This window comes from Chelon labrosus (assembly GCF_963514085.1).
Source record: "Chelon labrosus genome assembly, chromosome: 3".
Classification (NCBI taxonomy): Eukaryota; Metazoa; Chordata; class Actinopteri; order Mugiliformes; family Mugilidae; genus Chelon; species Chelon labrosus.
In genome coordinates this window covers 16,835,026-16,862,456 of record NC_140339.1, presented here as the reverse complement: position 1 = coordinate 16,862,456, position 27,431 = coordinate 16,835,026, and positions in this window count along the sequence as shown.

Here is a 27,431-nt window from a genome sequence, read left to right as displayed (position 1 = left end):
TAAAAGAAAGTATGTGTGTACAAAAACATAGAAATGTATATGTCCTCATATTTACATCCATGCATATCAACAAAAACAACTGTTATAATATAAAACTTACATTTAATATTATTGTACAATAATACAAGTGATTGATGTTTAGGTATTAATTACTACTCAGTAAGTAAATGATATCAAGAAGCAAGAAATAGCATAGCAAAAGTCAGAGCTTATGAATTTATTTTCTAATTTGTGTTTTCTTCTATTTGAATTATCCTCAGACATTAGAAACATTTTCTTTTCCCTCTTACTCTGTCTACTTGCTACAGATATACTTGCTATAAATACAGGGGTACGGGGAGCCAGAGAATAAACACCAAACATAGAGTGGGAGGCGGAAAAAATCTCCTGAATCCCTGACTGCCTGGTCAACACAGGTGGCAGATTCACAGGAAACAGATTTAATTATGCTCCTGGTAACAATGCTTTGTCCTTACAGCGGCTGACATCGCTGTTGACAAAGGCCGCCGCTGCATTCTAATCAGGAAACAAAATGCCGTGGAGCGCCCCAAAGCCCTGTTGGCGGATCATTAGCCAACCACCTCCGAGGATCCAGGGAAAGCAGCAGAGAGTACAGCCCTGACATACAGTACAACGCCATCAGGCAGACAGAGCTAGCTTCCCACCCTGGAGACTAAGGTCCACCAAGGGGAGAGGAGAGGAGAGAAGCTGACCAACTGATAGACAGACAGAGCGACAGCCGCGTTGCCCTCCCTGGCCGTCCCACCAGGCTTGAGCTTAACAAGGAGGCTGACAGGCTGCAGCTGGGTCCTGACTAACGAAGGCGGGGACATTAGCGGGGCTCTACGTCTGTCTCATTAAAAGACATCAGCCCACCTTGATTTCCACACACACTGCCCACTTGTGTGACAGCTCGGCACGCCGCCGGCCAATGAGGAAGAGCGGCGTGTGGATACCGCCGGGCAGGTGACGGGAGGAGCTGTTGACATTACAGCGTGGGGAGGGACAAGGGTCAAATGTAAGGGTGACCTCTGTCTCGGGGACAGTGATGACCTCGTTAGGGGCCCTTGACAAAAGCAGGACTGGCTGGGTGTCACCACTGTCATGGTATACACAGGTTGGCTGACATCACAGTCCTTCATAGCTGCAGCTCCCACCGCCTCTCTGGACTAGTCTGTACTGCTGACACAGGGGCACTCGCTAATGAGCATCAAAGGGCCTGTCCTTCAACTAGTAATGAGGACAGGTGACGACAATATCACATAATAACAGCGACTGGAACATGAGTCTGGACGGTAAAGGCCAGAGCAGGATGAAAAAGATGAAAATAACATTTTAAAGAGGTGTCTCTTTTAAAATAGTGTTTCTCTTTTTTTTTTTATCCAGAATGATACAGATTAACAAAAAGTGATTTAAAATCTCGTCAGGCACCAGTATGGACATTTTCCCTGATATATATATATAAAAATATCATAATGCTGGTAAAGATAGACTTCACATTCCTAGCAAGTTGATCATTATTCAAAAGGGTCCCAGTGCAGCAGTATTATGGGCCCCTAGTCTCATCCCGGCCCTATGCATTCGGCTCCAGCAGCCTTCTCTGCAGGTCTCCAGAGCTCGGTTTAAGAGGAGGATGAATAGAGTGATGAAGTGCGGGTCACATGTCTGTTTGATCCAGTGATAACGAGGGGGCTTATCAGCAATAATCCCTGACTCAGGAGACACCTTTGCGACTCACACACGCAAGCACGGAGATGACAGATGCACGCAGGGGCCCATATCCGACACACACATACACACACTCATCACCATATTCAGCAGGCCTTCATTATCACTATAATGTGAAGCAGGGGAGCCTGCAACCAAAATGACCAATTATTCAGCATCAAGTATATACCCCGGCGTTCACTCTCTGGGATTTATTACCATGAGATACCAGGTCAGTGTACTGAACGCAGACAGGCGGACATATAATGCTGTTTATTGTTTATAAAAAGGTACAGGGAGAGAACAGAGCACCGTTGGGACCTTTCTGAGTCTCAGTTGAAAAGGGAGCACGTAAAACACACAGGAGAGGTTATCAAGGAAAAGATGCCATACTCTACACACATAAATCATTTATAATGTGTACCATAACATTTCCCTCTCTTCTTTAGTCACAGTGAATGGTAGGATCCCATTTCCTGCTTGGGTCCGTGTAAAGATAATCATGTATCCATTTACATTTCCCATAAAGGAATATGGAGATCAGGTGGAAAGTCAGCAGGGGGTTTGTGACACACGCAGACACACACGCAGACACACACGCAGACACACAGTTAAGGTAGGAGCGCATGCACACACAGACACAGTCACAAATTTGCCTTGCTATGCTGTCACAATCAGGACATTCTGAACTATCACAGATTTAGATTAGAAGCTGTCAGTGTTTTCGTTGCAGCCACTGTTCGCAAATGAAAGGCTGAGGCGAAGCGAATGAACAAAACAACATCCTAATGATTGTTTATACAGTGGAAACATGAAGCAATTTTGGCTGATTATCAGGACAATGTCTGCCAATGACGCCATTGTTAGTGTACAGGCCAGAGCAAAAAAAAAAAAAAAAAAAAGACTGATTGAGAACAAAGCAGAGACAGCTGAACCCATCATCTTTTATTCATTACATAAATGACAATTTAACAAGAGAAAATTCCTCATTATTGCTTCATTATACTGTATTAGATCTCTGTCTAGCAGATTGATAGAGTGATAGTGCTTTTATGAATATCAATACATTTAGACAGGGGGCTTGTGAAGACCTCATGCAAGGTCAAAGCTATATGTTATGACAACACAACCCATGATAGCACAAGAAGGTCAATAGACAGAGAAAGATATAAATCAGAAATCATTGCAAGTTTTGCAAGGTTTTTGTTTGAAATTCCACGGGTTATTATCTGCCTCCTGCTAGTATTGTGACAGCCGACGTCTATGTGGACGTCATGTGTTGCAGAATAATCTATATTGACCATAAATGTGATGTTCTAGACATAGAGTGGTGTGTAGTCGGACCCACTATCACTCTCTTCAGGGTACAGTCATGCAGTAAGGCCTCTCTGATTATACAGAAACATGCGGCATAATAATTTATTAGAGTACCTTTTTTATGACAATACAGCTTGAATTTTTTAAAGGCCCAGTGCTTCATATTCATGCTTTCTTTTTACTGTCACTGAAAAACGTCCGTGCCAGTCAAAGTGAGGCAAGTGCTACCAGTGACAAGTGAGCATAGTTTATTCAAATGGGTCTGGTGACCGAGAGCAGAGTACAATAAATGTCTGAATGCGGAATGAGCTATTTATGAAAAATGTGGCTACGTTGTCCTCCATTCTAAAGAAGCATTACGCTCACTCAAGAAGGAAGGTTGGAAATGTTGACCTTTATGCTCTGGAGTAAATGCACACTTACTGTTACTGTAAGTGTGCACACATTTCCTCCATGTGTGCGTGCACACACCTCCTGAAACAGAAAAAAAAAAAGCAAACAGCACATAGTTTTTCCCTCCTCTCTCACATATCCCACCTCAACTCGGGGGATGTTATCTCAAATAATTACCGGTGGCCTCTCCCTGTCCCTAGTGGCTACTGCTTGTGAGCGAGTAGAGACAACAGTAGGTCACAGTGGAGGGTCTGCTCTAGGAGGGAGGGAGAGTGTTAGCAGAGACAGTGGTGGTGGTGGTGGTGGAGTGGAGGGGTGTGTGTGGAAGATCTGAGACTGGCCTCCTATGGCCCTGGCAACAGCTCTTAATTAACCACCCAGGTATTCCTAAGCCTCACGGCCCACTGCCCGACTGGCCATATGGCTGGAGCTGCGCCATAGCCATAATTGCCAAGGGAAACACTGCATCAAAAAGAGCTCAGCCAACATAAAGCTTGTGTAAATTATTTTTAATGGTTCCCTTCTGGCAGGAGCACGTGTTTGTCATCTCAAAAAGAGCGGCCGGGCGAATTATTCGCCCTTGACCCCTCTTTTCCATGCACTTGCTCCGTGCTTGACAGTGTGACCTGTCTACCTGATTCACTCACACACACACACCCACACACACACACACACACACACAGCCATTAGCACTGTTACATTGTTAAGCAATCCCACTCTCCCCTACTGCTTGAGTGAGTGGCTATAATGCGCAGACAAAAAGGCATTTCTCTTTATGCCTTCAGCCCCTTCAAAATGAATCATTGGTGTTGTATTTAATTATTGGTCACTACATTGCCTTATATCCAACACATTAAATTCTAACATCCAGGCTAAGTATTCCCTCTTTTATGAATGTAATATTAAAGAACAGATGGCGCAAAACATGATTAATTAATTACTGTAAAAAGCGCAGTGCATGTATTTCATATTTCATTGAAAGCCAGTCGCAGTCTCTCATCAGAATCTCACCTCACATACTCTGCAAACTGGCAGCCATCTTGACTTGAGATTATGATTTTGTCTTCAGTCTGTAATCACCTAATCTGTTGTTCTAATGGCCTTTCATGAACAAGCACCTCTGAAGGGATGAAAATTGTGGTGAAATTGGTTCCATGCCTGTCCTTTCTTCTCTCCTCCCCCCCATCTCCTTCTGTCTCTTTCTCTTTCAGTTTGGATTGCTAATCGTCCCTGGAGGGATCCAGGAGGCATAAAGTAGCACCTCATTGCAGTTTTCCGCTTGTGTTATTTTTGACCATCGTTCTTGTACAAGGATGTTGTTGTGAAGAAGGGGGGGGGGGGGGGGGGGGGCAGCGTTCAGTGGCCTCTGAGGTGGGTTAACACTGCTGGCTTTCCCCTGTCTGGTGGCTACTCACAATATGTCAGGAACACAGGACATTTCCATGCCCCAGCTCCCCCTCTGTATGTCTCACGCCAGGCCATTGGTGAGCTGTTTTTTTAAGGAAGTGGCTAGCAATCTGGTCAGAGCGACCTCACATCTGCCCTGCTAATGAGAATGCTGGCCTCCTCCCAATTTGCCTCCCTTAACGCTGTCCTTACCCACACAGGTCACGTCCTCCAAGGAGCTCAACAACCACAAAACAATACACACACATACGCAGCAGCGCTCACAGAGACATGAACGCATATGCATACAAGCATAAAAACACTGACATGCACGTACGCAAAAATGATGTAAAAATATATGTAGGCACAGTATGCTACAAGTATACAGATTACGGTCACATACTCAGGTGCAAAGACACCTGAACTGTATGTGAGGACAAATGCATTTAATGCGTACACTCTTGCAAGCAACTGAAAAATGCACAAAAACATTTGCATTATAATACTAAAGAGCTTTATTTCATTCAGCGCCTATTATATTCACATTTGAAACAGCATGCCTAATAATAATCCTTAGCCTAACTTCTACTTAAAACTTATTCTAACTGTGAACCTGAAAACAACCTTTTTGAAAACAAAAATGTCCTCACAAAGATATACAAAAATAGTTTCTTGCAAAAATGATAAAAGTATAAACACACAAGTTATATACTCCGACTCTGACCCAACAGTCTTGTTCTCATACAGACCATAAACCTTAGAAAAAAACACTCACAAACAAACAAATAGGACTCGGCTACTCCTTAGTCCAAACTCCAGCTTAATGACTGGGTTGATGCTTAGTACCACACACAGTGCAGTTGAGTGGAAATGAAAGCATAATTGCCACCATAGATCCAACACATACTGAAAATAATACAAGCATGCATTCATGCATTTAACCACACCATCAGCCCGCTCTCTTGACGACATCTGAGTCGTTACCAGAATATATTTTTATGGTGTTTTCTAAAAGCCATCGGAGATGAATCACACTATCAAGCCAGCGTCGCCAAACAGACCCTGTGTATTAACTTGATGCAAAGCCAGTTTAATGTACCTGCATTCTGAAATAGCTCCAAATCGCCTGATTGGCGGTTATTGCACCTCAGGCCAATGAGAGGGCGACAGAGGCGGCTCGTTCACAGCTTTAATGAGCCCCACACAGTGAGACATGGAATGAGATATCCCCAGTACAGACTAATCTAAAATGCCCTAAAACAGCAGGTCCATAAATTAAGCAAAAGACACACATGCCTGAAACAGAAAACGCTTTGTAAAGCAACCTTTTGTGCTGTCGCTTTGACTTGCTCATACTGAGAGCATGTCTGGCTGCCTCTCTGACTGACTGCTTGCCAACACTTGAGGAGTTTTGCCACGCTGACCCTAGGATATCCAACAGAATAAATATTTACCCTAATTTCTTCTACCGTTACAAAGCAAAAGAAAGCTGATAACACAGGGAGTTTGGACCAAGTTTCCTGCCATACGCCCCAACTACATCCTCGGCACATCTCTCTTGAACTTAAAGCGTACAGTTGCGTCAGAACGTTGAATTCACAACATAAAAGTTCAAGGTAAGGAAAAAAACTCAATGAGTTCAAGGACCATTGACATTGGCCATATTGTAAATATCATCATTGCTCCATGGGCGCAGTACTCAACATGAGTCATGATATAGTCGTCCAACCAACCACCAACCAAGAACAGTAGCACACAATAGTCTTAAATGGCCCCACAGAACATCTCGCTAAAACCTTGACCTCATCCAGTCTCAACCCTGGCATAGCCACCATCAACTTTCTGTCCTTCACATTCTCTCCTCCTTTCTTAACATGAAGGCCACATTTACACATAGCCGGGTATTTAGAGAAACGAATATTTCCTCCCCTCCGTTTTCAATAATAACATTGTGCACACAACATCGTTTTCAAAAAACTTGTCATTTACATCAACCCGCATAAATACGCCGTCGAGCGCCATAATAACTATGCCAAACCTATGGGCGGCAGTATAGGGAAAAGAATAAAGCCATGCAAGCCAATCAAAATCCTCAGAATCGACACCAACGAATAACACGAGCGACTTCCTGTTCCTTTCAAAACAGCAAACATGGCGCGAGGCCACATGACGTTAAGCATTTTCTGGCGCATAATGTGACGTTTGAGAACCTAAAACCCCGTTTCTCCCAGTTGACACAGCAACACATAACCGGCGTTATCAGAAATCTCCACTTTGGCCGGAGTTTTTAGAAATAATCGTTTTCTGTGATAAAAACGGGGTTTTCGTATAAATGAGAGGCCAAACCGCAGGGAAATATCTGCATCTTCCCTTCGTGTAAACGGGGCCGAAGTCTTTAGGCACTATAGGTACAGTGGCACACTGCTATCACCGCCCTACTACAGAGATATGAGTGGTTGGGTCTGATTGACTACTGTATGGAGATAAAACATGTACATGAAAAACCTATATGTACAGATACTACTTTATGAAAATTTACTTTTATTCCATAGTGACAAAAAGTGCAACGTTGGGTCACTACGGAATAACTGAATATCTTCCCAGTCTGGGAAGTTCTGCATAATTCTTTCATCAACCAGTCAAGGTTTGCCACAAAACACCTATCTAGCTGTACAGAGGGAACCAGAGCTCTCACTGTGGGGTCAGAGAGGTGAGTGTGTGGTAGCGGTAATACTAGGCCGTGTGTTTTCATCTTCAGCCATACCAGCATTCACCCAGCGTCTCAATTCTTCCTTGGAGACAGCTTCAATTACAGCTCACTGTCAAAAATCCAACGCATTGTCTTACACTAGCCACTCAATGCATCTTGGACAAATGACTGGAGATTGTGACCTGAGAGAAAACAATTTTCATCTCAAACTGCTTCTTAAAACACAATAGCTTGGAAAGAGGAGCAAGGACGTGGAATTATGCAAATGCCATAGTGGTTTGATGAAAGTGGGAAAAGAAGAGTCTGAATCGACCCAGGCGTTGTTTTCCCCCCACAAATTTTTGTTTTGTCAAAGAGTTTGTAAGGTTTATGACTTAAATTGCAGGAGTGGTTGTGCTGAATCTAAGTAGAGGCGGGGAAGTGAGGAACAGTATCCAGCTTTGACCAGCTGTGGGATAACATCACACACATGCACATGCACAATTACCGGTTGAGCCATGACACTCTTCTGATTGCTAATTAGTACTTGAATCGACTGGTTCTCAGTAGAACAACCTGAGGGTTTCAAGCATGAACAAAATGTCAACGGCTCTAATGGCCTTTTTCCTCTGTTCACCTTTTCTGTCTGTTTCACCCCATCCTATCTTTCTTTGACATTATGCTAAAGGTGTCTAACCCCGATCACACCCGAAGCTGAGGATGTTTTTGTCAAGCACCTTTCTCGTATGTCAGAAGTGGAGATTCTGGTTTAGTGGAATGTCAACTGGAGACAGCACAAACTGACAGTCTTTGTCAAGTGTTAAGTATATATGATATGAAGCACTGGGCACCACCTGTGTACTCTGCACTCTGCCTTCACCTGTGAGAAACATCAGGTATCCAGTCAGACTTAGCCAGTGAACACAACATGAGGTGTGAAGTATGTGCATGTGCGTCAGTGTGGCTTTGAGAGATAGATAACGCAGGAGAAAGTACCAGCCTATCAGCTCCATTTTTTACATGCAGCCTGGTCTAATTAAGAAATACGGAAAAGGTTCAAGGGATGTGAAGAGTCGTCTATTGACCTTCTCATCACTGTACAAGAGAATGAGATGAAGAGTGAGGCGGGCTGGCCGTGGGGATGGTGACCAGCTCTGTCATGGGAAGGAGGGACATTTATAACGAGAACAATCAAGCGGCACCAGGAGCAGACGGCAAAGAGATCCTCCTAATAATTGGTTCCATTAAAGCCCTTTTAAAGTGCAACTCTCTCCCAGATAAGCCAAGGCACTGTCCGTTCGCTCATCTCCTTGTCATGGTAATTTAGCCAGCCTAAATGATGCTTGCAGAAGCTCTCGGGCCTCTATTCTTGGAGCAGACAAAAGAAATATCATTTTACCCATAGGTTACTGTAATCTGGAATTAGGCACCATTTAGAGCGACACAGGCAGTGTGGTTTGCGTGGCAAAGGGGCCATTGCAGCCGTAAATGGAGATTGAAGAGGGTGAGATGGGGAACAGAGGGAAGAGGAGATGATAATATTTGATGCTTTGTGAGAATGTGCTCATCATGGCCTTCAGTACTAAGGAGAGAGGGGAGCAGCTTGGATAAAAACTGTTATTCACACGGCAGATTGCCTTATTTACTTATTCCACTTATACGACTGTAATCTTTGCTTTCTGTTAGTTTAAGTTGCAGTCAGCGATACCAGATATAGAAACTAGATCTCCTTAAAGTTGTATGCCTCCATCAGTCACTGCCCATAATCATAAAGACTATATAGGATTTATTTATGTGACATTTTATTAAATTAGCGTATTATTCTTATGGCCAAATAGCATGTGTAGGTCACAGTGACTTTGACCACCAAATTCTAGTTCATCCTTTGTGTTTTTTCCCTCAAGGTGTTGCTATGGCATTTACTAGATCAGATGGATGAAGGATGGACAACCCAAAAACACCTGCTACGGAGGCGGCAGGCGCGGAGGCATAAAACAAGTGCTGCAAGCGTTAGCTCCTCGGCACCCAGAGGCATACAAAAAAAGAACAACAGTAGGTAAGTTTGCTTTTGCTGACCCTTGTTCAATGATCATTCTCTGCTTTGTAGTATTGATAATAAACTGATAACCATGACGGTGATGATGAAGAGTTGATTTTCAGGCCAATCAGACACTAGGCCTTCAGCTTTACTTAATTTGGGAATCAGTGTTTCATAGCTCACTTCACACATTACACTGAAATACATTCCGCTTATATGGGCAGATGTGCTCAGCATAGTATTGATTATGATCTAGTCTGCTCTTTACATTGCACCTTTAATGATTTATTAAAAAAAAAAAAATCACAGAAAAAGAAGCTTTAAAGTAATCATATTAGAATCACAATTGAGCGTACTAGCTATATCCTCACTCGCCAGTTCATTAGGTACACTTGTGAAAATGAACAAATTCTAACTCTAATGTAACAGTCCTGCACTAAATCTTATTTGCGCCAACATTATGGACGTAGTGGTATTAAACATATTTTCAAAATAACTGTTGATTCAACTGTGTTTTCAATTTTTAGGCTGCGGTTTGTAGTCCTGTTGAACAGTATTGTGTTGTACTGACATGCTCTATTACGTCGACGACCCCATTCCAGTCAGTGGGCTCGACCAAACGACGGAAAAACTTTTGTGCTAAATTAAATTCTGCGAAAAGACAAACTCCATCCTCCAAAATGATCTTACAGTTGAATCACCACATTTTCTGTACATTATACATTACATTACATTATACATACATAACATTATAATGGATTTACTGCAGTACTGTCATATTAGAATGCCTTAGCTTTCACGAGTGTGTAATAAACTGGCAAGTGAGAGTAGATTAAACATTTGCATCTTAGTTAAACCCCTGCAGGTGACTGAAAGGAGTAGCACAGGCTATGTCTCAAATTGATGGAAATCCTTCGACAAATGCACTTCTGATATATGTGCATATGGAATGATCCACTGTGGGTGTCTTGTTTTTTTACGCTTTACAGCAAAATCATAATTTGAATTGAATTGGCCAGAGTTAACTTAGTTGGGGAAAAGTTTTATAGTTCTCTCGGAATAGCCACAAAATAGGATTCCTGGTTTATGCCACTATGTAAACCATTGCTTTACTTGCAAATTTGGCACACAAACATAATCAAACGCAACTGAGTTACTGAGTTACTGAGTTATGATGTGCATAAACACACTAATCCGCTGCATGTTTCTGAACTGATGCTCAGTTTGAACGATCCTCTCTGCCGCTGTTGTGCACATGTCCAGTGGTTTGCACTGGTCTGTGATTGTTTCTTAAAATAAGTTTCAAATTGAGCGCCGGCCTCCTCGTGAATCAGTGTTTCAAACAAAACTCTGTACAGCGGCGTTCCAAAATCGCGTGTGAAATTACTACAAATAACACAGAAACACAAAGGCTGCGGCTGCTGCTTTGATTGCTTTGTTTTTGACACCCCAGCTGTTCATCCAGAAAGTAACACTGTTGATTTGTAAATGTGTTTAACCAAGAAGATGACATGAAAAGGAATATGCCAGCGCATCAAAGCATTCCAAATACATCCTGGTGTCCAAAACTAATTTCCAAACAACAAAAAAGAGCCTGACATGTTTTGAAGAGACAATTTATTCCCTCATAGACAACTGAGAGCTGTTTCAGCAGACAAACACTGGCATATTTTGACTGTAACTCCATACCAAAGCAAGAACTGATCACAACGACAACAAGAGAGTTGCCGTGTAAACATTTCAGCACAAAAGGAAAGAAGGCAAAATCACCACGGGTTTGTGATGACGGGTGATCGATGCTTTGAAATGCAGCAGCGGGTATTGTCATATGCCAGAGAGCTCTGAGCTTTGCAAAACTAACTACTCACGGCCTCTCTGATATCTCTTTTGCTAACAGACTCATTTGGATAAATCAGTGTGAATAAATATTGGTCCCAATAACGCTTGTTGTATTTTTTTTTCTCTCTCTCTTCCTGTCTCATGTTGCCAGCAGCCATTATGAAAAATGTTGCCCTCTCTGCACCAAAAGCTGGGAAAATGAGCCTCTTTTAAATGTCGCACATTTAATATTTATCAGCTTTCTATTAGAATATATGCACACTCAAATTGTCAGCCTATGTGATCTATCGCTCTGCTAAATTATGGTGCCACATAGCACGGAGGGGGGAAATTCATTACTGCTCAGGGCAATTTCCTCCCAAAACAAAAACATTTCATTCCAACGGAAAAGCCAAATTAATACTGGCTTTGCATGAACCCGATTTTATTTGCCAAAGATCTGCCACTTTCTCGCTCACTTCATCCACTGGATGAAGGATGTAAGTTGAGAGCTGGGTAAAATGAGTTTCATGCGTGCACACACACATCCAATTTCACTCACTCGCTCTCGGTTACACGGAAACACAGATTCCTCTCTAATTCTTTTTTTCCCCCCCTTTGTCTTTCTTTCCTTCCCACAGACGCGCAAAAAGGCGACGTACATACCTCCGCACATACGGAGTATGTACACGTGCGAGCATTTCAATCTACCTCGCCAAAAGCCCTTTGTCTTCCCTGCTGCCTTGCATTTCTGACATCAAAGGGGCCTCTAGTTTCACAGTTGACTCTGGATGAGCCGGTTTGACGTCACCACATTGTTGTGTCAAGTTTTCACATCAATGGCGTGTTTACCTCGTTTGATAAGCAAAACCAAGACACTTGAACAACTGTGAGAGGACAATAATGAATAACTCAAGAAAGCCACACTGATTCCCCTGATGAAAACAACGAGGTTAGACATGGCATAAACACTTAATGTATATATATATATATAGACATGTGGACACAAAGGGAAAAGCTGTCTTGCCTGTATTCAAAGAACAGGTCTCACCATTGTTATTTTGTACACTCTGATTTTATCATATCATGAAACTTATTTCATTAAATCGCTTGAATTATTGCACTTCCCGTAACTATGATTGGTGGCCTTCCCTCGTTAAAATACGTTTGCCTGTGTGTGATTGTGCGGGGACCTGCGTGCGTATGAGGCACTTGCTTCTTTAATCTAAGTGACTGTTTCACTGGCTGAGTTTCCTTCTCATATAGTGTCACCTGATTTATTCCCTTTCCTCATAATCAAGTGTTTGTTTATGGCTCAAACACAAAAAACAATCAGGATTTTTAACGTGCGATGGGTAAAGACTTGGTGGAAAGTCATCTAAATGCTCCCGATGCCAGGAAGGTCAGGGACATTGTGGGGAGGGGGGGCATGCAAGGAGAGATGACAGCTGATTTGTTCAGTAGCTTTGAATAGCTGATGAACCTGTGAAGCCCAGGGTCCTGTTAAAATTTTAATAAACATGGCGGAGGCCTATTGACTGGAAGTGAAATATGCACATTGTTCCCGGTGCCGGCTGGCTCAGAACGGGGCAATCATGTTTGACAATGTGCAGCGCAAAGCTTTCAATCAGAGTGAAGTCTTATTTTGCTGAATATTAAATACTCTCGACTCTATTCTGCATGTGTCAGGTTGCTTTATAAAGCTATGGAATATTATTACCACAAATTGACTTGCAACTCTCATCATTGTAAATATGATTCAGTGATGCATCTTAATATAATGCACTTGTTACCATGAAGAGTTCTGTTTGTATGACATGTCTGCATGTCAGAGTTTACATGAGACGATATATATTCAACCAACCCGTTTAAAAGTTCTTTTCAGAGAGAAGTTATTATTTACTTCACAGGAAAACCAAATTGGACATGACTGTCAGAAGCACAGTAACAATAATCCAACAGAAAATTAGCACATTCTTTGTCCTGCAGTTGCTTCTATCTTTATGTGTCTGCACTTGTCCGTTTCAAACTGACAACCATCATTTCTTGATTTGCTGCCTTACCTCTTCAAATCCGCTTGTAAACGTGCAATGAGGAAATCTATTTTTATTTACTGCTTTAAGCGACATAAAGGCGGCGTCACATGTAGCGGAGAAGACGTCTCAATCAGAGGACAGCTGAAAAAGTGGTATGATTGATGATGTGAAGCCAACACAAAAGCAAGCGGGGGGGGGGAGAAAAAAAGACTGAGATTTGTTGAGTGGTGTGATGATTTATTTGCTCAGCTGCCACTGCAAATAAACGTGAAATAAAATCAAATCAAATATGTGTAAATCATTGCTACCTAGATAGCCTCTTTACGACGTAGCATATGCCACAGAGACAGCTTGAAATGGTTTTATTGTTATTAGTACAGTAGAAAGCAGCGTTTTTACAGATTTACTTACTTTATATAAAGCTTAATATTATAAATGTGCCTTTTTCTAATACTTTGTTTTCCAAGTTGAATGTTGCATTTATAAAAGAGCACCCACAGTCTTCACGGTGTACCTCAAGCTGCTTTAGCAGTGGAGAATCAGTGAGGCAGACACTATATGCATTTGCATACATGCATATATTTAACCCCCCACTAATACGCCAGACATATGTGTTAACGTACACACATGCACAGTACCAGACACACACATGCACGGACATATGTGAGCATGTATGTACACAAACAGTATGAGACAGACCTAAACACAGTTTACTGCGCCGCCGCTCCATATGCCCCAGACATAATATTGCGAGGAGCCTCCGAAAATGCAATGTTTGGGTCAAGCCAACTTGCACTTCTAAGTAATTTATAATATGCTTTACTCCAAGGTATTGCACAATCTCATTATCATTAGAATTTTGCATATTTAACAACAGTTTTTAATTAGAAGGTATTTTATTATTCATGCACATAATTTGAGGCGAGCGCAGGCTGCATGCGTTTCACGATGAAGATGGAAAGAGATGAGGTGGGGAAGAAACAAACATGCAGACTTCTTTTTTTTTTCCTAAAATGGAAAATTTTGGTTTGTAGTCTTTAACTGGCATGTGATTCCACGCTCTACTCTGGTAATGGCTCTTTTAATTTAGCTAATAGCTATCATGTTGTGTACCTTTATGCATTTGCTAAATTCTTAGCTCTGGGATTTGTCTCCTGATGCTTGAGCTGTAAGTAGTTTGGTATGCTTTGGCTCTCCACATAGTAGCATTTGCTGCGGCTAGGCTCCTTGATGTATTATTAAAATTGGAAATGGACTCCAGGGACAGCATCTAGTTATGTGCTTTCATTTGCCGAATAAACCAAGCGTTGTTTTCATCTTTGCTCATGATTGTTAATGGCGCCGCTGATGAGAGGGGTGTGTGTGTTTTCTCCCACTCCCTTTATCAGCACGGGCCTGTTATTATGCAGGCCAAATAGCCAAGCTGCTGATTTTGTTTTAGGTTTTCAATTAGTCATTTGACTAAGCACATCTGTTACTGGCAGAGGCCCAGAGCACGGACGAGTCGCTGTCACCTGCTCGGGGGCCGGTGGAGCACAGAAGCAGCAGGGCTATCAGGGCCCCTTGGTGGCTACAACCACTCCAGAGCTCCTCAGGGGTGTTTCCTTGGTCCCCTCACATTTTACAGCCAGGTCTTTAGAGGAAAGGTGCTTCCAGAAACACCCACAGCCTGTCTCTCCCCTTGTTCTTCTGCTCCGTTAAAGCCCCAGCCTTTGGAGATTTCAGTGTTTAAAGCCCCCTATTCCAACTGTAACTAATACAACCACAGTTGGAACGTCGGTTTGAGGTTTAGAGACCACATTCACTACTCTACCCACAGCTGGTGACTGTCTGTGTGCATCCCTCTCTCTATATTTTGTATTTGCTTTTGATTGTGTCTTAATGATTTATGTATAGGAGCCTGCTTATTTTCTCTCTCCCCATGAGTACTAAAACTGATGAATATACAATGTGCCTGTCTTTGAAGGGCCGTGAGCACATAGCTGTTGTGTAAATGTGGACCAATGCAAATAAACAGGGTACTTCCTGAGCAGTCCCTGCCACAAATAAAGGAGCTATTTAACCCTGCACACACTGGGATGTGCACACACATCTCTCTAGCATATTATCAGTGTTGTGTACATTCAGGACCTTTCCTCTGATCATTAACGTCGCCAAATACTGCTTTAATACTGAGCCAAAATTACGGCTGAGGGTGTGGAAACCATCATTAAAAACCACTATAATGTGTACTGCATGTTGTATATTGACAGTAGATAAAATGGCTGGTGATTTAACTTGAGGATTATCTTTTGGTATTGTGCCGTTAGTATTTGCTCTATGGTGATTAGAAGCAACGGAATAAAAGGCCTGTCTTTATAGCCACGGTGCAATAGGCCTTTGTGAAACAACGGCCTGGTGAGATTGACTCTGTTGTGCAGAACAAAAGCACTACGTCACTTCAAAAGTCAGCAGCGCTCTTTTTCATTATGGTCAGCGATTTCCTGAAGGACTGGGGCCGTCCAATACCTCAATCACATTAAGTCCCAGCCCATTTTGGGAAGCGAGACAGTAGTCAAACCCCAAAAGAGCTGCAACCAATCTCTGATTGTCAGAGTTCAGGGAGGGTTCAGTCAGTAGCACCGTCGTCTCTGGCTGATCCAAGAGGGACTCCCACGGGGCTTTAATAAAACATTTTGCTCATTGTGGAAAGTAATGACCAACAATGTAAACTTGTGACTCGACAACAGATGTTGGCATGCTTAGTGGAAACAAGGTGCTGTAAAATTAATTTCATTTGAATTATTTACTGCATGCATTACGTGCTTGAGGAAGTAGATGGGGGGGTGGGGGGGTGGGGGGGGGCTGGTTGGCAACAACAACAGAAACGTATTCAATTAAAGGTGAAATAGTGGGATAGAGGGTGGGGGAAAAATGGAAAAGAGAGTGATCACATGTGTTCTCTCTCGAAAATCAAATAGGAATCATACCAACGCTGACATCGCCCCTGTGATTTATATTTAATAGGGTTTATTATTTCATATTGTCACTTCAAAGGTTGTGCCAGGAAAACTTGCTGGAGATGTTTTCCAAATTAAATTACGCCAAATTAATATCTGGAGAACGAGTAAGAGGGCACTGTTGTTTTCTTTCAAGTGATTGGAGCGAGATCGGGGGGGTAAAAAAAAAAAAAAAAACATCGTTGTCAAATGAAATCAAACCATAATGATTCTAAACAGAAGTATGTCATAGCAGCGCAGGCCTCGTCTAAACACATCAGCATGCATGGATAGAGAAACAGAAAGAGAGATGGAGCAAAACCTCAGTCAGGGTAATCTGCTCTGCCGAGCTCACAGAGAGTTAAAGACAAGATGACTAATGAGACGTGGAGTGGAACAAAACTTTCCCTGAGCCTGAAAACAGATGCAGAATCACTAGACAACAAAGTTAATTCAACGCTGTAGAGGCCTGTGGAACTATGAACTGACTCTACTGCTTTAAATTCTTTTAAGGGAGCATGGAGTACTGAACTGTTCCAAATGAAGCTGGACTGTCAATGGTGCTTGGGTGTGTTTTTTGGCATGTGGTGGAAACAGGTGTGGTTTGGTGTTTTATTTAAGCACAGACACCCCGTGGCCGTACAAGGACCCTTCTCTTCTCTGTACAATATGCTAACAAACTAAAAGCAGAAGAACCCATATATTATTAATATTGTTGACAAAAGTAGTTTTAATGATTTAATGAATGCAAATGTATGTTAAGTCTAGTCCGGGGATGCTTAAGTTATTTATATACCAGGACCTTATCACAAGCGTTTTTGTGTTTCCACCAGTGACCTTTCTAACTTCTCACTTCTGTTTGGCTACACAAAACAGTGCCAAGTACTCCATGTCATATCAGCAGGCAGCCAGCGGTGTGACGCCATCAGAGCAGGAGAGATGGCTCACCTGGATTTCCTTCATCACCCGAACCCCTCAGGCGGCAGCTACAACAGCACGTAGCTACTGTTAGCACTCGGCGGTGTGGAAAAATAACAGCGGGCGCTACTGATATAAATATATTTCCTCCTGTAGTTGGCCCCCCAAGTTATTCATATGTGTGTTTATTTTCTTTTTGGAGCCCCAGTCTTCACTGTGCAAAGGTTGCCTTTGTTTGTGATGGTCCTGCAGAACAGCTCAGCTGAGTGTGAAGTGCTGGGATACAGGAAGTGGGGTTGCTCTCTAACCCAAGCCTTGTGATAAATGGAGACACTTAACAATAGTGCATCCTGCGACCTGGACCTGGAGCTGCTGACAGTGGCTTGTCCATGCTGTACATGTTCTCTTCTTGTAAAGAAGACTCAGATCCTTTCCTCAGTTCTACAAATAGCCTAATGATGGATTCATTATATGTAGGTCAGTTTTGCACAGTAAGTAAAGTTCAGAAATCCGGGTGCAGAGGATGCTGCAGGTGGTTACACCTGACATGGGCCTTTTATTAGCGATTCACTCTGATTTTTAATGCTCTGAGCAGACATAATTTGTATGCATCCAGAGAGCATAAGTGTTTCAGAGAGTACTTATAGCAGGAATGTTTATATCTCCACCCTTTTTGCACCTATAGTTTTCACACAGAGAGAGACACACATCCGCAAGCATACACACACACACACATACATACTTACGCACATTACCCAACCAGATGCTTATTGTGTCCTTGGTGTGTAATGAGCACTATTTGGCCAATAATAGTGCTAGCACTTCACCCCGCAGAAGTCATTTGAAGTTCACAGTTCATTCTGAGTGAGAGAGAACGGCGCACGTACCCAAAACACAACCAGCTGTGGCGCTGCAGTGATGAATGCTGCATCAGCACTACCCATAATATACACATACACACACAAAGAAGCCATTACCCCATTACCCGAACCGTTTTAAGTTTCACTCACAAACACTTATGGATTATTACTAAAAATCTGACAGAGGACAGGGCTTGTCTTAGGGATCCAGATTTCACCACAACATCCATCTGTCAGCAAACCATCTCCATTATCCTTTGAATCGCGAGCATGACTCAGCCCAGCACAATGCCACATGTTCCTAGCGCTGCACTACGCTACTGACCCAAACCGCTTTACACTCTTTGTCGATTGGAAGTGTGCAAAAGTTTAAGAACTTAGTCAGCTTATTTGTGGTGCGCCGCAAGTAACAGGACCACATTAATTCCTGCTCCTCATATGGGAACGTAACTGACTAATGTGGCCCCCTCTGTAGTTCGTGTTGAAATGACGGTCACATGTGTCCAATAGAATTGCTGCTTATTGGGCCCAAAGTGTGGGAGAGTATAAAAGTCCTTAGCAAAAGCTCATCTGGTGAACATTTGACAAAAACAGCATTAAAATAAATTAATTCAATACAGCTTGTTGATTTTTTTTCACTACTTCCTTTATCACTGATGTCATTACATGATCATTACACTAAAAGGCCATCAAAACGAAAGATGCTCCGTCTGTTTTTAAAGAAAAAATAAAACAATACTACATAATACACACTGAACTATTTCATCATTAGTACAACCCAATAAAAAAGCTACACACAGAGGCACGGATAAAAAAAATCCCACATTAATAGCGCCTAATCAGCATATGGATCAGAAAGATTTCCCCTCACACAAGTTGGGACAGCCGTGCCTATTCAAAACACATTAGACAAAGTGTGACACCGTCACGGTAGCAGATGTTCTTTGCATTTCTCCCCATTCCTAACCTATTTCCTAGTCACTAAACCACCAAACCTCACTCTCTCCTTTCACTCTTCCCTCTCCCCAGCAGCACGCAGACCGGCACTAGACAAAGAGAAACAAGATGAATTAATACCAAGAGGGGTCCCAGTGGTATTGAGAGGGGATTGTTTTTTTGTTCTAGTTGAAAATATTTCTCACTTTTTAGTGGAGCACGTTCAGCTCCCACATGTATTGTCTGGCTGTGATCATGTGTCGGAGCTGTACAAGTGGGATGTGGGGCCGGGTGCCCGGCAGGCTTGTCTGAAGCGGACGGCTTGTTTGCGTGTACTTAACAGCTCCTCACAGCTGTGTTCTCTCCAAATGTAACAGGAGAAGACCTCATCCATCAGAAAAAGGCATTCTGCCTTCACCCCTCCTCTTTTCTTACTCCTCTCCTCTTCCCTCTCCTCCCCCAATTTTTTGTTCAAGTGCCTCCATTGCGAAAATGTCAGCAAACAGGCAAGGGGTCGCGTCAAAGGTCAGTGTGCGAATCGTCGTGTTAGCCCAGCTTTTCTCCCTTTTCAAGAGGGTGTGCATTTGTCAAGAAGTTGCTTATGAGCTAGTCGTCCAGGCTCAACACATGTTGGAAGGAGTGAAATTGGATTGGGCCTGTGACAACACAGATGCAGCCTGTCTGATAGTAACTCTAACTTGTATTGAGTAAACTTTGTCATTTGTCAGGATCTTAATACATGCTGCACAGCTCACTGAATGCTTATTTGCTGTTATTATTTAAAAGTTTCAAAGTTCTCCTTTCTGACTCAGGAAGTAGAACATAAAAATAAGCACATCTTGTTCAAGGGACGGCTTGTCAGAGTTCACAACGGTGTGTACACAGGCAAAAAATAAGTCTCATCCTGTGCTCTGTTAAATCTGACCTGTCTTCCTCTGAAAAAATGAGCCATGTCTTGCTCCCAGGTTAATGGCTGCAAACTGTCACGTCGTTTCCGTGCACATCATATTGTCGTTAGTCACTAGCCTTACATCGTAACCTTTATGCCTCTGATTAACCCCGAGGGCTTGGGAGGAGGCGGGAGCCAAAGTTTCCACAGACAAGAAATTTAACTTGGGGCTCACTTTTGCTGAAGAGGCCCCTCCTCTGGTCTGACTCAGTGCACAGCCTGTAAATGTTCTGCTTTGATTTCACATACGTGACAATAAATTACGAGGCATTAATCAAAGTTGCTTTGTTGCTGCCTGACAAAAGGTACTTTGTGCATAAATTACCGCGGTGTACAATCACTTTCAGCGTCCGTGCCATTTGAAGTTGGCAACAGGAATTTACACATCAAGAGTGATACATATAAATCTGCTGGGCATTTGGTTGACTCGCTACAATACGATAAACACAACAGTGGGGGGAAAAAAAAGAAGCTTTTTTTTTCTTGCAAGTAATGTCAGTTAAATAAAGTGAATAAGAAGCGTCCTTTCAGAACAAATACAGTGCCTGAAATTAATTTGCTTTATGATTTAAACATCACCAGGAACACAACAAAAACAAAGCCAGCTTAAAAGAGAAATACAGTGCAGAAATGTAAGCCTTACTATGATGTATTCTCTACTTACAACCTGTTATGTAGAATTATTACTAAGCTCTTGTGAATTAAGACTTGTGCTGGCGTGGCGTATAGCTGATGAACACAATTTTCATTTAGTACATTTATTACATATATTTATATTTAGTATAGTACATTGCACTATGTATTGTGCTGTTGGAATATCAGCTTTTTGGGAAATCAAAATTCTTTATTTTACACATTTACATTTCATTGAGGAAAGCAACTTTAACTGGCACACCTGCAAACCCAAAAGTTTGCAGGAAAATGTGCCGATATAATATACAGCTAAATGAAAAAGATTTAATGCAACCCATAAAACAAGCGCTCAAACAAAAGCAAAAACACATAACACACTTAGAACTGCCACCACACTATAGAACTCATGGAGTGACATGCCAGCGAGCATATATTCACGTATTCCCTCTCCTTAGCCTTGTCTTCTGGGAACAGACTAATTGCACAAGAACAGAAATAGAGCTGAGAAGTCTGAATGTGCTCCTGGAGAGACGCCCCTAACCCACAACCCTCCTACCCACCCCCCGCTGGTTGAACTTTTCTGATTTTCTTTATGCCTGTTGTAACAAAAGTGCAGATGCAGAGTGAAAATGTCACGTTTGGAACTCTCCTGAGAGTCCTAAGTCAATTCAGCTGTGAAATCTGAAATATCTGGGACTGCGCGCGTGTATGTGTGATTTTCCGTTTATATCTGTAATGCCTGTGACATCCGCTCAACCAGACAACTCGCAGTCACGTGACCGGGCGCGATATCTCCAACTTTGGTGACAAGAAACATACATCCCGCTGTGCACGGTCTGTCTGGTTATAACACTGATATTAGAGAGGCTTTTACAACATGCCGAGGGAGCGCTCGATTTCCAGCATGCACACGAGAACCGCACCCCTGTTTTCTCCTACTAGTGTGTTTGTGTGTTTTCTGTGCTCCACATGCCCTGCAGATGTAGACCTGGCAAAGGGAGAAGGAAGGGCCTCTGTCCACTCTGGCTAACATGCGCAACGATTACCTGGACACATTAAAATACATGCCCGCTCATGCATTTGTATGCTGAGCGCGCGCACAAACCCAGCTTGTGTATATGTTTGACAAAAGACTGTTGCAGCTCAGTGTGGAGTTCTGCTTTTTCGGCTCTGTTTTCAAGAAAGCAAAAAAGGAGAAGGAGAAGGACATGGTCAGGTTGGGGTAGCTCAGTAACTTTGGTTTGTTGCTCCTAGCCGACCGCAGGGCTGCCTGACTTACTGTGGTTGACACACACTCCAAGAAGTGACAGTCTCACAGCAAGGGATGACGTTTGCAGGAGGAAAAGGGAGAGAACAGCTCCTTCCCTCCAGTGCACAATCACTCCTCTTCAGCACTCGGTAATAGAAGGGGAATGAGGGGTAAAAAAAAAAAAAACTAACAAAAACACTGCTTTGTGGGTGACAGCCCAAGAACTTTTGGGAGTCAGAGAGTTAGCACCAAAGTTCCCTGTCAGCCCGTTAAAGATGTGAAACTGGCATCTTGGGCCTATTGAAACCATATGTGTGAAGGAATTTCTCTGCTGGTAAGACATTCCAAATACTGTCCCAGAGCCAGAGACTTTGGTGTTAGTCTAATTTAAGCAGTATGTTGGGGAGAGCTTGCCGCGCTTTGATCATGTGGAGATCGTTTGGTACAAATTGAACTAACCCTAGCTCAGTTTCTGGTGGATCACAACCGTGGATTTGTTGAATTAAACGCTTCGTTGAATGCAGTCTGCACATGAAAAGAAAGTTGCTCTTAGGAATCCGATAGCGTTTTTTTCACCTAGCCAGCAGGTCCGCTTCTTTTATTACTTTTAAACTCAATCCACGCCGGGTCCGCGGCTCTTTAACGAGACACGGGCCCTGGCCTGGAGGAGATCATGTTCTGAGGAGAGACAGCCAGAAATCACCTGGGCTATGTAATAGAGAACATATTGCACACAGCCCCCTAAGCATGGACTATCACGGATCAGACTGTACATGTATACATTCTCCATCCTCAGTTTCTTTGATACACCTTTTTTTTTCCTCGGACCTTTAACCTTAAGCTACAAACCTGTACACTCACTCACTTACTCACAGCTGCTATCATGCATGAACTCTCTTCTTGCCTAGCCTGTTTTCCTCTCTTGTACTTTTTCTTGTTTTTTTCTACTTTCAATTTTTATTCCACAATTGCTGCAACGCCTAGGTATGAATATTTACAGATAACTGAACGGCTTTTTTTTTTTTTTTTTGTTCCTGTGGAGAATAGCAGAAACATTTGGTGGAGACTGGATCTTTTCCTCTTGGTGACATGTTTTGCCACAGCACCCTGCTGTGTCCATATGGGTTCACCATCACACGTCGAGGGCAGAGGGGCTGCTTATCTGTGCTATTGATTTTCTCATTGGCTCCACTCCTCGTTTGGTAAATGAAAACATGCTGTGTGCAGGAAACAAGACTTGGAGCTTTCTCTCCGAGGTGTCCACATGTTCTGAAATGTGCTGGTACACGGAAAAGAATTCATCTACTTGCTCTTATATTGTGGCGAGGTGAGGAATAGGACAGCCCGTCTCTGCGCTTGATCCTCCCATTACTTTACGATTAATTTAGCGAGTTATTAATTATTGACCTCCTTCATGTGTAACAGCCTGTCTTTTGTGAAAAGAAACAATCAATTGTAACTTAAAAGGCAAAAATGTGTTTGAACGTTCCCACTGGTTCATGCTGGTTCACCTTTTTAGTTTTCCTGTCAATCAGGTTGATATTAAACCAGTACAATTAAACTTTGTTCTGTGTTACAAAGTTAAAAATATAACAAGAAGAACAAGGGTAAAACCTGGGGGTGTGTTGGAAGTGGAATAGTGGGATTCATGCCCCCGCTGCACATGTGCAGGCCTCGCCTGATTTCAGGTAGGAGCTGATTGATCGCACTTCAAAGGCAGGAAGCACTGGATAATTAAAACTGCAGCATAAATAGATAGCGTACACTATACACTGGCTCAAATGTTTGTTAACAAAAAGAAAGGGGGCTGTGGTTGTGCTGAGGGTGGTCTCTTGCTCTGTCCTGAGAATCACAAATTTACATGCCCTTGTAGTGGAGAATAAAAGAACCTGCAGACATACTGCCCAACCTGCGAATAATTAAGGGAACTTGTGATGTACGCAAGACTATTTTCAGAGCATTAACTATTCTTTTTATTATTATTTTTACTTAAATTGCATCAGCATCAGTTAATATTCCTAAGATACAAGGAGAAGGCTATACAGGTTTACCTCTCCTTCTCCTCCTCCTCCTTTCCTTCTTCTTATCATTATTAATAATATTATAAAGATTGTTTCTTTTAGTGAAAATATGTGATGTGAATTTTAAAGAAATAGTTAGGTTGAATCAAGAAAATGTACGTCAATATTTGACTATCGCCACAGCTCTTTAACCACTTAATATGAAGTTAAAATTATTCAAATGAAAACAAAGTCCATGCAAATTCTGAAACAAAACTAAATGCATAGAACTAACATGAACGCATTCAGGCCTACCCTCAGAGCTTTTGCACTATTAAATGACAAATGGTACCATTAAATTTTCATGCAATGCTTAAGAATTTTGCAAAGTAACACACAAGCCTCAGTGCCCGTTATGTAAGACATAATTTTAAGCAAATGACCGGTGATGCTGATTACCCAGCAGAGAGAAGCTTGCAAAATAAAAAGTGAACTGAATAATGCATTGACAGAAAAAAATGACAGGCTCTGCATTAGGCACGCACTGAAGACACGTTAAAGCAAAGCTCCCTGGAATAAAAGTTCAACAAAAACACCATAAAACCTTAATGTGAACTATATGAAAATGCTTTGGGTTGTTTTATTTGTTTCACAATAATGGTTTCAAAGATTCCCACTTGAAATGGTGCTAATTGAAGGGTACAGTGGCCTTGACGCTCAGTAGACACATAACCTAGCCAAAAACATGAAGGCTGGCTGTCGCAGTTAAAAACACAATGCTGCTGGTGCAAGAAAGGCCATACAATAGCTACATGCGGGATAGATGTGGAGAGAGGAGGAGACAAATCTCCCACTTATGGTCGATATACACAAGTGCTGTCTTTTAGAGCTGCACAAACAACGCTGCACCACAAACAATGCACTAGTCTGCCACTATTCACTATAGATTGTTAACCCGACCGCCCTGTGGCTGACGGCCACCGCCTGCCTCCCATGCAGGCGTCGTGCGGTTGGCGAGGCCGCAGGCACCATGTGAGAGAGCTAGCACGACAAGAGCAGAACCATAAACCCAAACCAGTTGAGTAACCAAATACACAGTAAGGTCATGCAAGATGGTTAGACAAATGCCTGGTAGTGGAGTGATAGCTGTTCTTGCTAGTGAACAATGTTTCCATCCTGCTTGAAAAGATGCTATTGCAAGCTTACATCAACCATTACCAAGACAATGTACAGTATGCGTGTCTTTGTAGTTTTTTAGTCTCAACCTTGATTTGACAGGATCAGAAATACAGAAATATTGACAGAATGTGAATGTGCCTCCCAGAGAACCTTCCTCTTACATAACAGCATAACTCAAAAATAATACCAGTGAGTGTTTGCAATGTTTATGCTTTGAAACTTATTTCAGATGATTGAGAAAAAAAAATCCTGTGAGGGGTTGGAGGGGGACTGATGTGAGGAATGGTCATGAAGAAGAGAACAGGGCTGCAGTTTAGGGTCGGGGCTCCAACCAAGGTCCTGGGCTATAAGGTCGAGTGGCTGCAGCTGGGCTTTGTGGTTAAAGTAGTGGGCTGTCCTTAATGGATTTGTGATGATGTATTTCTGAATTCTTGCCTAAGACCCCTGACGGGTAGTGGGCTCAGGACGCTTATCTCTGCGGACATCTTGGCCCAGCTTCAGGGTCTGGGATCGGGTTTCACCTGCCCATGGGAGAAATCTACCAAGACTGGAGTAACTGGGGATTAGAAGGGATGACCCTGAGAGCAGCATAGCAACATTTGAGACTACTAAAGAGAGAAAAGTTGTTTGACCTTGGGGCATGGACAAGGTGAAAACTAAGAGAGATTATTAGATTAGTTGAAGTGCAACATAACACCTGGATGTATCCATGCTAGAAGGGATGTTGTTTGGCTGTAAAGAGAATTATAGGAAGTGTCTTCGGAAATATGTACTTTAGGAAGGACACATTTACTGGAGAATGTTTAAAACACAAGTTAGTAATAATAACAACAATGAATTTCGCAACAGTTCACAATATTACGAGTAATTAGGATACCTACACACTTACTCTGTGTGTTTACAAAGCTCACACAAGGAACAAAGTACATCATATGTTACCCAAGCCTTAGCTAAGTGACTCATCCAGGTTACATGAGTAAGAAGCTGCCCTTGAGCAAGCTGGCCACAGTGACACTAGTTGAGACCACTCAAGGTCAGAACCCAGCTTCTCTCATGACTGGATAACATGTCTTCAGGCCTGGGCCGAGCAGACAGATTACAACAACGCTCTCAACAAAGACTGGCGCCTGTGCACCCTGTGATTCTACCCTCTCTAAAGTCCTGCAACCAGAGAGCTCCTAAAGGACTCGTCACCTTGTCTCAGGGCTGGAGCACCAGAGCAGGGAAAGCCGGCACTTCAATCATCTCAGGGTCAGAGGTCGCGTAGGTCAAATACCTCGGCTGAGAACCCCAGCCCCCGTGTCACAGTGACGGGCAGTGGTCAGTGTCATGAGCCGGACCCTGAATACATCCAAGCTGGTTCCTGTTGAGACCACAGGGAGTGGGTGTACATTGTGATATCAATACCATGCTTCAGTGGTGATGCTATTGAAAGGCTCGTACAAAGGGACTCTCTGAGTGATATGTCAATTATTGTGCTGTGTTAAAAAGTTATACTCCGCTTATCATCACTCTGTTACTCTCTCCTCTTAATATCCCCAAGTTATACACTTTTTACCGTTGTGTGAACCCGCTTTCTTTCATGGTATACTTTAGCATTCACTCAGGTCAGAGAAGGAAGAGAGAAAGGCAGAGAGCGAGAATGAGCAAAAGAAATTTAAGTCACAGTAGATGTGATTTACCCTTTTGTGCACAAAAAAAAAAAAAAAGCTTAACGGGCCTACTTTGTAAGGCTGTGTTAACAAGATAATCTAAAAGTCAGGAGGGTGTTTTTTTTAACAAGGGTGTTTTTATGATCTCTGTTACAATAAAATGAACAGGTAAAACACTGAGTGATTAAAGATAATGAAGAACAGATATGGCTGACATCGTCTTCAGGGTCCCTAATGAAAGATTACACTGCACTTTGAAGAGTTTTACTGCCTCTGTAAATCAAGACTAAATACTTATTATTTGAAGAGGTATTAAGGGTGCAGTGGCCATACTATGTGCTAGCCTGTTTACGATTAAGAAGGGGGCGGAAAAGCGCATTGGGGATTTCATAGGGGATTTTATAAGGGAGCCCCCGTATGCCCTGGAATTCCAGTGCTCGAGGAGTAGCCCCTTCCAGCATGTTGTGCGAACATGTATGTCTTTTGTGCAACAACACGGTGACATGACAAAGTCTGAGTGAAAGCAGATCATGGTGAACTGCTGTGTAAGTCCTTCAATACCCCTGACATCCCAGCTCTGAGCTCAGGGATAAAGAACAAAAGAACAGAAACAGGTAAACATGTGCTAACATCTAGCCTGTTACTTGTCTGTCTGGCTTAGCTGTTTTGTTTGCTTTTTGACAGCCGCATGTC